General features: G+C 36.2%; 1 long non-coding RNA gene across 1 annotated transcript; it reads left to right on the plus strand.

Moving 5' to 3' along the window:
- Nucleotides 1-315: 315 nt before the first annotated feature.
- LOC106150061 lies at nt 316-16,019 on the plus strand. Its single transcript, XR_001236632.1, has 3 exons — nt 316-506; nt 1,305-1,409; nt 15,943-16,019. It is a non-coding gene; the product is annotated as an uncharacterized LOC106150061 (long non-coding RNA).
- The last annotated feature ends 512 nt before the right edge of the window (nt 16,020-16,531 follow it).

The following is a 16,531-nucleotide window of genomic DNA, read 5'->3' on the forward strand; positions in this document are numbered from 1 at the left end:
TATTTACTTTCTCAAAGCAGAAATATATGCACGGCTATGCACACATGACTTTGACCATACCTTGCTTAATGCTTGCTGTTTGTATGCTCTAGCTGTTAGAGTACAACCTCTCCTCCAGGAAATGAGAGCTCAAAACACCCAGAGCAATACCTCACATCTGGGCAATCAGTGAGTGTTGGGTGGTTGAAACTTAGCCTGGGTCTGCCCACTACACACTTTGTGGACAGGACTTGAGATTCTCTGCTGGCCTCCCCTCTGGAAGCTCCAGCCTCATCTCCACCTGTGAGTGCCAGCAGACGCAGATTGTGTGCACATTCTCTCTGCCCCTTTCCTCATCTGAAAACATTGCTGCAGACACTGCACACTACTTTTGAAAGAGTGCCAGTCCCTAATGCAGGCCTTTGGCAGGGACAGGGAGAGATAAAAGGGCCAGAGTATAAATTGCTAAAGATTTTCTGTCCAAGAGGCATACCAGATACCTGAACTCTACCAAAGGAACCTCAAAGGTAAGAGCAATCACAAGTATTGATCTTTAACTAACAGGTCAGTGAATTTTCAATGCAGTTAGCTCACACCATTGTTCTGTGAGGTGTTAGCTCACACCATTGTATTCTGCATGTATAGAGTCAGACTCACGAAAGTACCTCTAACTCTGACTGGTAAGACAGTGAGTTGTTACCTCCCTCATAATAGTGGCCCATGGAAGGCTCCATAAAATGATGTACTGAAAGATCTTAAGAGAGGTGAAGAAAATAATGCTTTATTTTAATAAACTTCTTATTGATTGATTTCTTGATGATAGCCATTCTTCCTGGAGTAAGATGGAATCTCAGTGTTGTTTCAATTTACAATTCTCAAATGACTAATGATGTTGAACATTTTTTCATGTACTTATTTACCATTTGTATTTCTTCATCTGAGAAGTGTGCATCTCAGATGCCCATTTTTGGATTGGGTCTTTGAATTCTGGGGGCCTGATTTTTTTTAATTCTTTATCTTGTTTTTTGAAATTCTGTGTTGTTTCTAGTGTTTTTATTTTTTTTATTCTCTTTAAAAATAAATTTAAAATGAACAGTATCATACACACATACACATAAAAACTTTTTTTTCCTCTGTTTTTTTTTTTATTTTGGAATTAGAAACCTAGATTTTGGCCAGAAAACACAGGCAAATGAAGATTTAAATTCACCCATAGCTCAGGTGCCAGGCTATAGAAAATGAAATTAATCTATTTTAAAACTCAATTGGGCTTATGGAGATAGTTCTCTGTCTATTTGCCCTAATCAGCTGTATTTCTTTTTCAGTCTCGTTTGACTTTTCTTGCAACAGGGGTAAAATGCATGTGAAGAAGGAAAACCAGAAGGTGTGATGAAGGGACAGAAGGAATTAGAGGTCTCCTGCATGAATAGGTATGTAATTTGATTCACTGTTTACACTGCTGTTGAAGATAGTTAAACAGTTGTCCTGCTGATGACCTCTAAAATTGAGATTTTGGAGAAATTTCTAAAACCAAATAAACATTTTCTTTTTCCTGCAGAAAAGCCAGTTCGTTATAAACCATCAAAAATGTATGGCAACTTATTATATGCAAAATAATATACTGGCAATAAAAATATAGTTGGAGACAGAGCCTAGAGTATATAAAAAATGCTCTATTTTTAATGTTCCAGGTGTCAAATGGCACACACAATAATAATGTAAAAGAGAGATTACCATGGGGTGTGATGTTTGAGAAAGACTTCACATAGGTGAGATTCAAGTAGGGCCTCTGTAATATGTAAAATTTAGGTAGAGAAGAAGTAGTTATCATTCTAGGAAAAGAAAAGGTGTGAGATAGATAAGAGGAAAAGTAGAGCACTGGAGATTACTCTGTTAATAACTTTTTAGCAAAGTAATGAGGAGAATCCTGTAGGAAATTTTTGGGCAGGACGGTAATGTTAAGTGAAGATTTACAAAATCCCCTGGCTGCAAACTGATCAAAAGAAACAAAGAGAAGTAAAATAGAGAAAAATACTTTATTATTGTTCAATACAGATAATGGTCATCATTTTATATCACAAACTCTGAGAACTGTGTCAACTAAAATTGACACAGTTCAATTAGAATGACAGTTCAAGACTTGACAACCCTGCTATATTCAAGATTTCTATATAGTATTATGGGAAGAAGAAAGTCTATGTAATAATTTAAAAAAGACTCCAACCCAACTTTATTACAATGAAGACTGGGTATATGAATAGGTTATATATTATACATATACACTAAAAGGCCAAAATAAAACCCATTGCTCTACATAACTAATATGCACCAAAAAAGAGCAAATACCCTACCCTGATTTTCATCCCTTCCTGAAGTCACATGTTTTGACCCAATAAGTGGGATAGAAATTGTATATTTTTGCCTTTTTTTCCCTACCATAACTTCATAATGGTGGCACAGGCTGACTCGGCTATTAAGACAAACCCCTTCCTAAGATGGAGAATATGGTCTAAGAAAGAAACATGCCTAGTGTATTTGTATACACTACCACAGAAATGCCAAATGCACACCAACTTCTTCAGATGCTCAGGACTTCAACTTCTTACCTACTGACTAGCAAATTACTAATATAATCCTTCTAATTCATCACTTGGGCTTCAAGACAAAATTTAAAGGAAAGTTTCTAATAGCATATATGTACACAGTAAATGGAAAAACAGAATATGGGGCAAATAGCAAGCTCAGAAATGTTCTGTTATTAAGAAGCAATGAACAAGAAAACAGAGGAAGCACAGGACCTAGGCAGGAAACCTGCAGTGAAAAATGCATGCACATAAAACAAGTGAATATAAATTGTAAATTTTACATGAAGTTCATCCTCTCAAATAAGAATTAATGAGGAAATGTAAAGAAAATTTAGATTATTATGATCTAAATTTGATTTAGATTTTTTATGATTAAGAGTATTATGATCTTAAGTAAACTGAAAAAAAAAACAAACTATGAAACAAATAAAAAGAGGGAGTTAAGCACTGGACTAGGCTTTTTTAAAAGAGCCACTCTAAATAATCAAATAATTTAGCATGGTAAAGCTAGTGCATTTAAGTAACATAAGATACAACAAAGTCAGAACTGACAATACAATAATAGAATCAGAAACATGGTAGATAGGACCTTGCCAAAATAAAAACATCCAGACACTAGAGAAAAAAAAATCACAAAATACCCCAAACAGTTTATGCATGGGCAACAGTTAGGAAACAAATGTTTGGGTAGCAAGTGAGTTTTAAGAAGAAAACAGAACAAGTGGACTAATGGGACACAAACAGCAGCAAGAGATATAACAGAAAAAAACGTTCCTAAATGTAATACTTATAGATTAAAATAATTTAAACCTATAGATTAAAAAAATTTACCATAATTTATCAAAAGTCTCAAAAAATTTAAGAATATATCCTACTCAGTCTTGCGAAGTTCAAAAATAAAAATGTTATAGCCAGCCAAATGAAAGTAAACATAAGTGGAAATAGTGAGGTTTACCTAAAAACAAAATGTGTTTTCCAAAAGAAATGGCTTGATAGCTATAGAATTTTGAAAGGATGAGAAAATGTGAAACAAAATTTTTATATCTAACCAAATTTTTATTCATAAGTATTAACAATAGAAATATAAATTCAAGGGATGAAATATACATCCCCAGGCCAATGCAGTCAAAAATGCAGCTTAACAAAGAAATTACTTAAAATAAAGAGGTCATAAATAAAGAATATTTGAGAAAAGGTAATGCTGAACATTTAATCTATGTATACACAGACTTGGAACCAAGTAATTGTACTAATTATATTAGAGAAAAAGATTATAAGTATCTAATTTTTCAATGGCAAGTTATGTACTATAGAAAATAACAATTGAAATATAATTTAAGGTAGCATAAGGAAAGGCATACCAGAATATAACAGCAATATCCATATAAGGAACTCTAAGTGACCTAGTTTTTCCTCATTAGGAGGAAAAAAACAATATTATTTACTGTCTCAATTTTGTTATGTAACAATTATAAACTTGGGTGTATATATTAAACAAATCAAATATGAACAATCAGAAGAAACAGCATATAGTCTTCAAGAAATTGACCTGACAAAGAATATAAATACACGTGCAAGTTCAGAGGAGATGACAGCAGGGAAAATATGGTAAATAAAAATAAATAAGTAAAAATTTAAGAAATTAATAAATGGAGAGAAGGGAAAACCCACACACGCAAAAAAAAAAAACCCAGAAACAAAATAAGGCTTATAATACCAAATACATTTTATGAACATACATGTAACTTGATATTTATCTATTTATAGAATGACTGCTAGTTTAGGCAACTGACAAAAGGAAAACTTCAGTCTACACAAACCCGTTTTTAAAGAAGGTATTCGTGAAGATTGAAATTAAAATGATATGCAAATATGTAGCAAAAAAATGAAAAGTACAATAAATCTCATACAACTGAAACAGAAAGAACCAGGTTTTGGTAACTGTGTTCCAAAATTGAGTTCTCAGCTAAAGTACAAAAGAAAATGAATAAATATTCCATTTTATGGAAGAAGATTTAACATTCAGTGAACTAATAACTATCCTTTACTATTTGTGTTAAACAGAATAAAAATATGTAAAAGAAAAATCTGCATAAAACACAAAAAAAAATTTACTGAAGCGCTAGGAATGGAAAACCTCTACAACTTTCACAAATAAATATCACTAGCCATTAATATTCTAAGTAGATCACACTTGTTGTGAATCATGTAATCAATAAAATCATAATATACAGTATACAACTAACAAACAAAAATGCACCTACTTTTTGCAGGCACAGCTGAATTTTAAAAAACTGTTCATAAAGGATATGAAAAAAATTAATAAATTTCAAAAGTAACTCAACACCTGTTTTTATCACAGTACAACAAAAGAAGAAATAAATAACACAAATATAAATAATTGACAACCTGAAATATTTCAAACACTAAACCTTAGGCCAAAAAAATGTCAAAATCATAATTAAAAGATGAAATAACAATAAAGGAAATCCTCACAATCAAACTTACTGAATACAAATAAATTTATACTCAGAGGAAGATTCATAGCCTTAAACATTGTTACCGGGGCTGGGGATTTAGCTCAGCGGCAAAAGCGCCTGCCTGACAAGCGCAAGGTCGTGAGTTCGGTTCCCGGTACCGGAGAAAAACCAAAAAAAAAAAAAAAAAAAAAAAAAAAAAACATTGTTACCAAGCAAAACTAGTATAAATATTATTTACTTCAAAAACAAGTAGGCACATTTGAAGAAAATATATAATATAAATTCATACATATAAAACAAACCAAATGGATTTTGGTTTATGAATCCAAAGAGTAAAACAGACCAATTCACTAGCTGTCAATAAATTTTTAAAATGCAAATATACAACATGTAAAGTAATAAAGGGGATATTCATAGATTTAATAAAATTTAGATAACTATAACATTGTAAACATGTATCAAAACACCACACAAATATATACTTTTTGTTTTTATGTGTCAGTTTAAAAGTGTTTAATTTATGTTTTTAAAAACTATATAACAGGAATCTTTTGCTATTCTAGGCCTCTTCTGGTTCCAAGTGAATTTTAGGAATGTCTTTCTCTAGATCTGTGAGGTATACTAATGGTGTTTTAATTGGGATTGCATTGAATCTGTACAATTTTATGAGTATGACCATTTTCACAATGTTGGTTCTTCCTATCCATGAGCAAGTAATATCTTTCCATCTTCTGAAATCCTCTTTGATCTCTTTTCTCAGAGTATTGTAATTGTTACTGTATAGATCTTTTACTTCTTTTGTTAGATTGATTCCTAAGTATTTCATTTTTTTAGATGCTATCATGAATGATGTGGTTTCCCTAATTTCTCTCTCAGTCCATTTGTTGTTTGTGTACAGGAATACTATTGATTTTTGAGTGTTGACAGTGTATCCAGCTATGCTACTGAGTTTGGTTATTAAATCTATACGCCTTTTGGTGGAGTATTTGGGAACTTCTATGTACAGTATCATGTCATCTATGAATAATGATAATTAAACTTCTTCCTTTCCTATCCTTATTCCTTTTATTTCTCTCTCTTGTCTAATTGCTCTGACTAATACTTCCAGAACTATGTTGAATAGGAGTGGTGACAGTGGACATCCTTGTCTTGTTTCTGATTTTAAAGTGAAAGCTTTCAATTTTTGTCCATTTAGCATGATGTTAGCTGTTGGTTTGTCATAGATGGCTTTGATCAAATTGAGGTAAAGACCATCTATTCCTATTTTATGTAGATTTTTTATCCTGAATGAGTGTTGGACTTTATCAAAAGTTTTTTCTTCATCTATTGAGATGATCATGTAATTTTTACCTCTGGCTCTGTTGATATGGTGTATTACATTAATTGGTTTGCGCATATTGAACCATCCCTGCATTCCTGGGATGAATCCCACTTGGTCATGGTGTATTATCTTCTTGATGATTTGTTACATTCTGTTTGCTTATATTTTGTTGAAAATTTTTGCATCTATATTCATCAGGCAGATTGACCAGTAGTTTCTTTCTTGGTTGGGTCTTTCTCTGGCTTTGGTGTCAGGGTAATACTTGCCTCCAGGAATGAGTTGGGGAGAATTCCTTCCCTTTCAATTTCATTAAAGAGTTTGAGAAGAATTGAAGTTAAACCTTCACTAAATTTCTTGAGAATTCAGCTGTGAGTCCATCAGGACCTGGGCTTTTCTTTGTTGGCAAAATGTTTACTATATTTTCAATTTCACTGGCTGATATTGAGTTATTCAGGATTTTTATGTCTTCTTCATTCAGCTTTGGTAATTCATATATATCTAGGAATCAGTACATTTCCTCTATGTTTTCCATTCTATGATAGTAAAGATTTTCAAAGTAGTTATTGATGATCTTCTGAATTTCTATTGGATTTGTAGTGATTTCATCTCTTTCATTTCTTATTGCATGAATTTAAGATTTTTCTTTCCTTTTTTGATAAGGTTGGCTACAGGTTTATCAATTTTATTCATTCTTTCAAAGAACCAACTGTTTGATTCATTAATTCTTTGTATTGTTTGCTTAGTCTCATGCAATCCTGGGCAACAAAAACAAGGCAGGAGGTATCCCAATCCCTGACTTGAAATTATACTACAAAGTTACTGTGATAAAATCAGCATGGTACTGGCAAAAAGAAACAGATCTGAAGATCAGTAGAACAGATCAGAAGATGCAGACACAACTACAAACACACTCAGACACCTTATCTTTGACAAAGGGCCAAACATGTTCACTGGAAGAAAAAAAGCTTCTTTAATAAATAGTGTCACATGATGAAGATTAAAGCTAGACCCAAGCCTATCACCATGTACCAAACTAAAGTTAAAATGGATCAGTGATCTAAATATCAAAACACAAACTCTAAATCTACTGGAAGAGAAAGTAAGTAAAAATCTTGAAGACATAGGGGTAGGTAGAGAGTTCATGAACAAAAACCAAGCTGCATGTGAGATACTTCAAAGAATCAACTACTGGGATTTCACCTTATTGAAAGATTTTGCACATCAAAAGATGTCACCAAGAGAGTAAAAAGAAAACCCAAGAGTTGGGAAAAAAATTTTAGCCAACTGCCCCTCAGACAAAGGACTTCTATCTAGAACATATAAAGAATTTTTAAAAATCAGGCCCCTCAAATTCAAAGACCCAAAAATTGTCATCTGAGATGAATACACACTTCTCAGATGAAGAAATATTAATGGTGAATAAATATATGAAAAAATGTTCAACATCATCGGTCATTCTAGAAATGCAAATTAAAACAACACTGAAATTCTATCTCATCCCAGAAAGAATGGCTAGCATTAAGAAATCAATGAATAATAAATGCTGGAGAGGCTGTGGGGAAAAAGGAACACTTCTCCACAGCTGGTGGGAGTGAAGATTGGTGAAACCACTGTGGAAATGAGTGTGGAGATTCTTCACAAAACTAACATTAGAGGTCCCACTTAATCCAGGTATTCCCCTTCTGTGTATTTTCCCAGAAGAATAAAAGCATCATCCTACACTGATATAGGTGCATGCATGTTTATAGCAGCACAATTTTTCATAGCTAAATTTTGGAAACAACCTAAATGCCCATCAACTGAGGAATGCATATAAAAGTTGTGGTATTTTTATATAATGGAGTATTACTCAGCTATAAAAAAGATAAACTCAAGGCTTTTACAGGTAAATGGGTGCAATTAGAGACCATATTCATAAGTGAAGTAAATCAGACCCACATATGTAGACATCATGTTGTCTCCCTAGTGTAACAACATGAAAGAGTAAGTAGAACCCAAAATGTACAATAGATATTGGGAAAGAGAAAGAAATTGCTCAAAGTAGGAAAATACTGGGATCAGAGAAAGGAGAAAAGGAAAAAGAGAAGGAAGGAGAAATATATATATGTATACAGAAGGATGGCTGGGATAACTGTATTGCTGATGTCTAATGGTTTAATGAAAGGAGCAGTTAATGCTTTATTTTCTTATTTACTTACTTATTTATTTTTTGACCAATTTTCCATGCTTATATCTAGTAATCTGTACAACTAACTTGAACACAACAATATGCAATGTAACAACCATGCTTAAATTCCTATCATCTTGTTTGGTGAAACTCTGTATCATTTATAATTTTTTTGTTTTTATTTTTTATTATCTTTAATGGTTTGATTAATCTTTCATTCTTACATCTGGTAATCTGACCAATTCCAATGAAGATAAAAATATGTAATATAACAGCCACTGTTAATCCTTATCATTTTGTTCTGAACCTCTGTATCATTCTTATTGTTTTTCCTTTGTTTTGTTTTTATCTGTGTCGTTGGCATTTTGCTATTGCTCTTTTTTTCCAATTCTTTTTAAAATAAATAAATGAATGAATGAATGAATGAATGAAAACTATGTAACAAAAAATAAAACAACTTGATACCATACTAGTAAAAATTATTTTGTCTTTTTTGAGACAGGGTCTCACTATGCAGTTCAGGCTGACCTTGAGCCACTTTGTAGCCCAGGCTGGCCTCGAACTCACAGCTATCCTCCTACCTCAGCCTCCCCTGTGCTGGGATTACAGGTGTGCATGACCACACCCAGCTTCTCCATACTAGTAAAATTGAAAAATGGGTAAAAATATTTTATAGAAAGATGTAAATTACTTTACAAAAATTTTCTTAACACAAGTAAGAATATTTAAATTGTTTAATAAGCACTGAGGAAAAAAATCAAGAATACAGCAAAAACAAAAATAATCCTCTCCCCTGAAAGCACAGAACTCAGATGATTCCAACCATGATTCATAGGGGCTCAGTAGTTTTTGAATTAAATACCTAATTCTAGAAAAATGAAGACTCTTCCCAATGTCTTGCTGAAGCTGTAGCCCTGGGAATAGCCTGGACTCATGGCCTGCCAAATCAGAAATATTAAATGGTAAAACCTCTATTTTTCTAGGCAGGATAAAGAGCCAGAAGAAGGTGGACAGTTAAATAAAACATCAGTTCACACCTATTAAAAGCAGTACAGGCAGATTCAGTGCCCAACTGGCTGGAAGAAATCCTGTGGCAGGTTGACTTTCAATGAAGATCATTTCTCCACCTTCCTGTTTTAATTTGGTTTCTCTGGCACATGCTGCTTTCTTGGCTTGGAAGAAATCTGCTTAACTACCACCACCTTGATGGTGACCCAAAAGGAACTGGTTTCTTTCACCACTTGGGGAGTTGTGCTTTTGACATCCACAAACATAACTGCATTGCCTCCCACTGAAGTCTTGGAGAAAGAACATCCAACAGGAAAGGAGAGGACCTGTGCTGGGCTGGGCCAGGCCTTGTGATATTGGTGGAAAAGGATTTGTCCATGTTGAGCAAAGTTATAAATTCTAGCCTATTCACAGGTGCCTCACAGCTAAAGACTGTCTTTGTAAATAACTCCACGCTATGTGCAAATGGTAGATGCATGGCTAAGGCCTAACTCCCCACCTAGCTTCAGAGCAGCCAGGTGCTACATTCCTAGTTAGCTTCCAGGGCTCTCCATATGTAAACACTCTTTTCCTATAGATCACAAAAATTTCACGGTCATGTCATTGTTTCCCAAATAGGTTCAACATTATATCTGCTTGCCAAATGGCCCACAAGGCCTTCATCCAAGCAAACAAGAGCTTCCTGAACATGTGTATATTGGTCTCCTAGTGAGTCTGTAAACAGCACACATTTTTAAATCTTATACTTTAGGAGGTCAAAAGTCCAAAATGATTTATAGGGCTAAAATCAAGGACTGTGTTTCCTCTGGAGATTGCAGAGGAGAATCCATTTCTTGCATCTTCCAGCTTCTAGAAGCCACCTGTGTTCACTGGCTCCTGATGGCTTACTCCACCATTGGAGTGCATCACTCTAACCTCTGCTGCCATGGTCCCCCTTTTCCCTGGATATTGGCCCCCTCACCTCCCTTCTGGAAGGGGACTGAACTGGTTGTAATTAATATAACATGATCTCCCCTTTTCTAGATCTTTAACTTAATCACACCTGCAAAATCCCTTTTGTTTTATCATGTAAGGGATCCTCAGTTAGCAGGGATGAAGGCCTGAACCTCACCGAGTTTGGGGGAAGGAAACCAAAAGTGGTAAAATGCTGTTCCCTTTTCACATGAAAGACAGAAAGTCATCATCCATCCTAACCCAGCTCCAGGGTCCTACCCCACACACCTGGAAACCACAGTCCCCGCCTCCACTTAGATGGGGCCCTGCATATTCCACACCTGGACATTCCCTTTTGTTCTCTGAAGGCTGAAGACTTGGGAATAAAACATGTAGGCCCAGACACAGTGTACATGGGGATAACATATTCAGAGGCAGAGATAGCCAAGTTCACAATGGGTAAGGCCATAGAGAAGAAGTGAGTGATAAAAGAAACAGTAGTGACTCTATGTAAGCCACTTGTTATCAGTCTAAAGTCACTAGATCCTAAGCAACATCCACAGATATTTTGACGCTTATTTTGTACAGTGAAGCAAAACAATTGAAGATTGAAGAACCAATGGTAGATGTGAATAGGCAATTGTTCAAGCTCATAGTAATGATGGTGATTTGGAACCCATGCCTGTTTCCAAAGTTCTTGTTCTTTTGCTCATAGTTTATATTGTATATCACATCCATGCTAAGTCATCAAGACCAAAATAGCCTCATTTCTGCTCCCTAAAAGTCCTTTCATGCAAGGATTCAATTCTGGTGAGGACAGTATATTATGATAGATGCTTGTGAGCTTCGGTATGTTCAAGCATCAGGGAGAATTGTCTCAGCTAAGCTGTGGTCTAGCCAGTAAACAACCAGAGTGGACTCTAACCTCTGGAAGGCAAGGAATGACTGTCACAGGGCAGAAAGTCAAGGTTTCTGGCTGAGCAGCCAGGCTCTGTTTCTGTTAGGAATCGGGATCCACTAGGCAGGATGACCCCAGTACTTTACTTGAAGATGCTGCCCAAGATCCACTTCAAGGAGGAGGAGCTCCAGGGCTGCACCACACCTGTGCCCCACTGGCTCCCAAGAAAGGGATTCATTCTACTCAACAGCTGGGCAGGGCCGGAGAGGCAATGACTCCTGCTGGGATCAAAGTCTGTGTTTGGAATCAAGCACATCTCTTTTGTTTCCTTATGAATAGAGTTCTATTTTTCTGGTCCAAGTATAGCTCATTAGAATTTCCAGGGATATTTCTTTTACCAAGAAAAAGAAGACATGCAGGTGCAAAAGGACACCTGTGCAGGTACACAAGAACAGGTCCACATCAAAGAAATATTCAACCAGATAAGAAGGTGGCATTGCTGATATATCTGAACAATTCTCCAGTCTCTGAAATGTGGAGGCCATTTCTCTTTCTCTTCATGCTTCAAGTTTGAAGCCTGATGTCCATCCAATCAAGTTCTTAGTCTACACTCCAGAGCTTTCTCTGTCACGATAGAAATGCTCCATATCTGCAGTGTCACACATGGCAGCTGGATGTGGCTGTGGGACACTTGAAATGTAGCTGGTGTGAGTGAGGATATGAATTTTCAACTTTATTTTATTTTAATTAATTGAAATGTAAAGGCAAATGGCCACATATGGACTGTGGCCACTGTACTGCTCAGCACAGGTTTAGATACGCAAGCTGCATAGAGACAGCAGCTCCGCATTACCCAGTCCTGTATTCCCAGTGCTGTTGCAGAGCCTGCCACATACTTTGTACTCAATAAATGTTTCTTGCTTGACTGAATGAGGGAAAGAAGGTAACATTTCATTGAAGTATCTTACTATACTAAAATGGAAAAAAGAGTAATTCCTTTCTTAAATTCTGTAATTTTCACTTTTATAAATTTTGGCAAACTACAGTTTAAAATAATATTAGAATCGTAATTGTTAACACGTATGAACTGTTCAGTGTGTGAAAGTTTTTATGATAATTACTTAGTTTGATCATTACAATAACCCCATTTTTCAATTGAGGAAACAGAGCCTGAGGGCTAAATCATTAATTTTAAACTAAGGATTGTGGCCATTGCTGGGAAGAAAAATCAATTAAGTTGGTCCCAGCTCACCTAGATAGGTACAACGTGTGTGTGTGTGTGTGTGTGTGTGTATATTTTTTTATTCACAGCTTTGCATGTTATGTATGTGTGTGTTTACACATATGAAAATGTTTGATAGCTATTAGATTAAATAACTTACTGAAGGATAGTCAGCCAGTTAATAATAAGTTGGGATCTGTAATCAGACTATCTGATTTCAGGCCTTATGCCTTAACTGGTATGCCCTATAATAGCCTATGGGTTTGTAATAGCGTCATCTAAATTTTACAAAACTGAACTGCACATAAATCTCAAGAATCTCACCCAAACATAAAGCATGCGAGGTGTGTGTGTATGTGCGTGGACACACACTTACTTTGAGTAATGTATAATACCTTTTAGATTTAGTCTATTGTCTCTGGCAATGGCCCAAGGAAAATCGATTGTATTTTAAATATCTCTAAATCATCCTGAAGGATTCTACTTTGGCAGAGATTTCTGGGGCTCACCAACATGTATTTTCCCTTTATATATTAGGTACCATTAAGCTACATCTTGCATTTACTTTAAAGTTAGGTGGGGCCGTCTATCATGTTCTGGCCCCTGGGATGTGAGCAGAAGTGTACACAGTTTCTAAGACCAACCTCTAACATCCATGGCCTGGTCCTTGCGGGTGTTCCCCTTTGGCTCATCGACACAAGGGATGGTTAGAATGAACTCTGCAGCCTGAAGGGTAGGCAGAGTCACAAGAAGGAAGGAGTCTCAGCCTTGAAAGACCCTACGGAGCACAGCCCACTAGTCTTCTGACCATGGTAGAAGTGAAAACCAGTGTTTTTTGTCATATTATACCATGATTTGTTAGTTGTTCCAGTATTTATCAAACCCTGACTAATAGATCCCTTTAACTGATGAGATATACACACAAAACGAAAACAAAAACACAACAAAATAATCTGGGATCTGTCTCTCGACTCCCAGCCATCTCCACTGCCTCAGAATAAATGTGGGCTACAGTGCTGGCCATTTATTCCTGGAGTCAGGTGTGGGTAACAAGTCTGTATCTGATATTTAGTTCCCATGTTTGGGGCCATCAAAGGACAGCGAGTATTCAATCATTTAGTAACATGACTTTCCATTTGTGTAATGATTTGTAATTTCAAAAGTACTTTTTCCGATACATTATTTCATTTGACTAATTGAATAGGAACAAGTACCCCATTTTACTGCTGAAGAAGCTGAGACTGTAATATAGTAAGCTTTACCTGAGATCTCACGAATGTTTTAAGAGCAAGGATGTGATTCACATTCCTGTCTACAAATCCCAAGCCCAGTAACTTCCTAAGGAGAAGGTAAGGGGCAGCATGATTCTTGAAGCTAGGTTTGAGGTTTGCAAGCAAACTCAAGCTCCTATCTACTCACAAGAAGAAAATCATTAATAAAATGTGATATTCTAAGCTTTCCAAAGTATGTCTACAATTGCCATTTCACTTGATCCTCATAACCCCATGCGGCACTCAGGACTGTGATCCCCATTTTAAACACAAGGAATCAGAAGTCCAGAAAGATTAAGTTTACCTAGGTACATAACTTGTGGAAAAAAGGTAAAACAAAATCTCGTAACAAAATAATAGGGAATAACAATAGTTAATACATTACATGGTGTTATCTTTAAAGTAGTTACTCAGGATACAAGATAAGGGCAGGTACACAAGCTGTAAGGGAAAAATTAAGATTAGAACCAGTGTCTCCCGACTCCAAGATTTGAACTACCATTGCTAGATTATGTTTCTGGACTATCCCTGATCTTAGAGTATATTTTGCCCAGAATGATTATTCCTTGCCAGCCAAATTTTGTCTTCTAGGACTCAATAGCTTTGTACAAACTGGACATTTTTCTCATTTTATTTCTAATGCATTTTAGTTCAGGGGAAATCAATAACTTCAAAAAAGGTGGAAACATTCCCTAATCTGCTAGTTGCCTCTGATTTTAATCTCTCTTGATGTTTATCATCAGAGAGGAAGGAACGCTCTGTTGAGCGCCATGGCATTTGACAGTGGCTGGTGTTTGTGCTGTGGGAGTTGTCATTGCTCTGGTAAGGCCAAAGGTGGGAAGGGGGCATACAGCACATCACAGGCCCTTGGATAATAAAACCTCAGGCTCTAATTCCCACGCGGTAATCTAACAGCTACTTGACAAAAACAGAAGAGAGGAAAGGATGAAGAAAGGGTACAGTATGGCAGGGGAGAGGAAGGGAAGATACCTGACAACTAAGAAAGAAAGGCTGGACCACTGCTGGGCATGAGTGTGTTTCATTTCTCCCACGATCATAGAGGACTGAAGGTAATTTTGGGAACAGAAAACTATGAATCATTTTGATGATTCAGATCAAGAAGCAGTGGACATGCTACCCTAGGAGTGATGGCAGAGGGTGTGGATGAAGAAGGGTAAGGAGAGCCAGTGGCTGAATGGTGGCCCCACCAAGTTCTAACCCCCAAACCTGTGGGTGTTCCTGTATATCACAAAGGAGGTTCAGGATCCTTTAAGGAAGAACTCTTCTGAGTTATATGGATGCCTCAAACACAATCTCATGTATGTGAGAGAGGCAGGGGCCCTTTTCAGACAGAGACACAGAAGGAAAGGTGAAGTGAGGATGGAGCAGAAAGAGATGTGTGAAACTGACCAGGAAATGCTGGCAGCCACCAGAAACTGACAGATAAGGAATAGATTCTCCCCAGAGCCACCTTGATGTGTGACTTCTGACCTCCAGAACTATTCAAAAATAAATTTCTGTTTGAACCATAAGGGTTGTAATAATTCGTGTAGCAACTCTAGGAAACTAACAGACGGGGATTGTAATCACAACATTTTGAGTTAAGAATTAAACATCTATAGAGAGGTAAACCCCTGAGGATCTAAGTTTGCCTATATCCAGATCATAGAGGAAGCAAAAGCATCCAGTATGCAAGACCACAAAGACCTCAGACTTTGGCTAGCTAGTACCAAGGATAATTCCAAGATAATTTTGTTTGCAAAACTGAAATGTAAAGCAGAGTAATTCTGGGTTATTCTTATGGCTTAGTTCTAAAATATCCCTCAAATCTTTGTGTTCAGAAGTAGGGTTTTGGGGAGGTGATTGGATCATTTATGCATGGTCTTGGGTGCTACACCTGGTCTCCTCATCCTTCTTTCTCTATCACTGTTCCCTCATCTATTTCCTGGTCACTATGACTAAGTAGCTTCACTCTGCCATGCCCTCCCATTATGCTGTTCCTGCCTTAAAGTGTGTTGACCATGTACTGAATTTCCAGAAACATAAGCTTAATAAATCTTTCTTCTTTTAAATTGTAGGTGTCAGTCATGGGATCTCAGGGTCCAGAAAACAGACACATACAGTTACTTTGAAAATTGAAATGGCTAACAGACTGGTGAGTAACAACTTGAGCTTTGTAAGTTATGAACATAATGTAATTATGATCTCTATAATACCCCTCCAGTAAAATAGGCAGACACACACACACACACACACACACACACACACACACACACAGCACCCCTCCCCTCAAGACATATACACAGACCTTAATGCAGCATTCTGCAACCCTGGGAGAAATCCAGGAATTTAGAAAAGTCAAATTAGTAGAAAATGAATCTGAAATGTTATCCAAAGTGTATACAGGGTTTACAGGTAATTGTTCTTTTAACATAACAAAGTCAAAGTTATATCAATAGAAAGAAAAGTATAACTTGTACAAGCACAATGAAGCTCTTTTTTACAATAAATTCAATGCAGAATACAATGTGACTAATTTTTAGATATCTTAGGGAAAAATGAAATGCAACCTATAAAGACCCCCTCTCTATTCCTCTCTATATCCCAGTACCTACCTACCCAGGACACAGAGTTCATACTTTCCCTCTCTGAGCAAGAAAACTAGGC

The sequence above is a fragment of the Chinchilla lanigera genome, unplaced genomic scaffold (genome assembly GCF_000276665.1).
Source record: "Chinchilla lanigera isolate Chin_1 unplaced genomic scaffold, ChiLan1.0 scaffold00062, whole genome shotgun sequence".
Classification (NCBI taxonomy): Eukaryota; Metazoa; Chordata; class Mammalia; order Rodentia; family Chinchillidae; genus Chinchilla; species Chinchilla lanigera.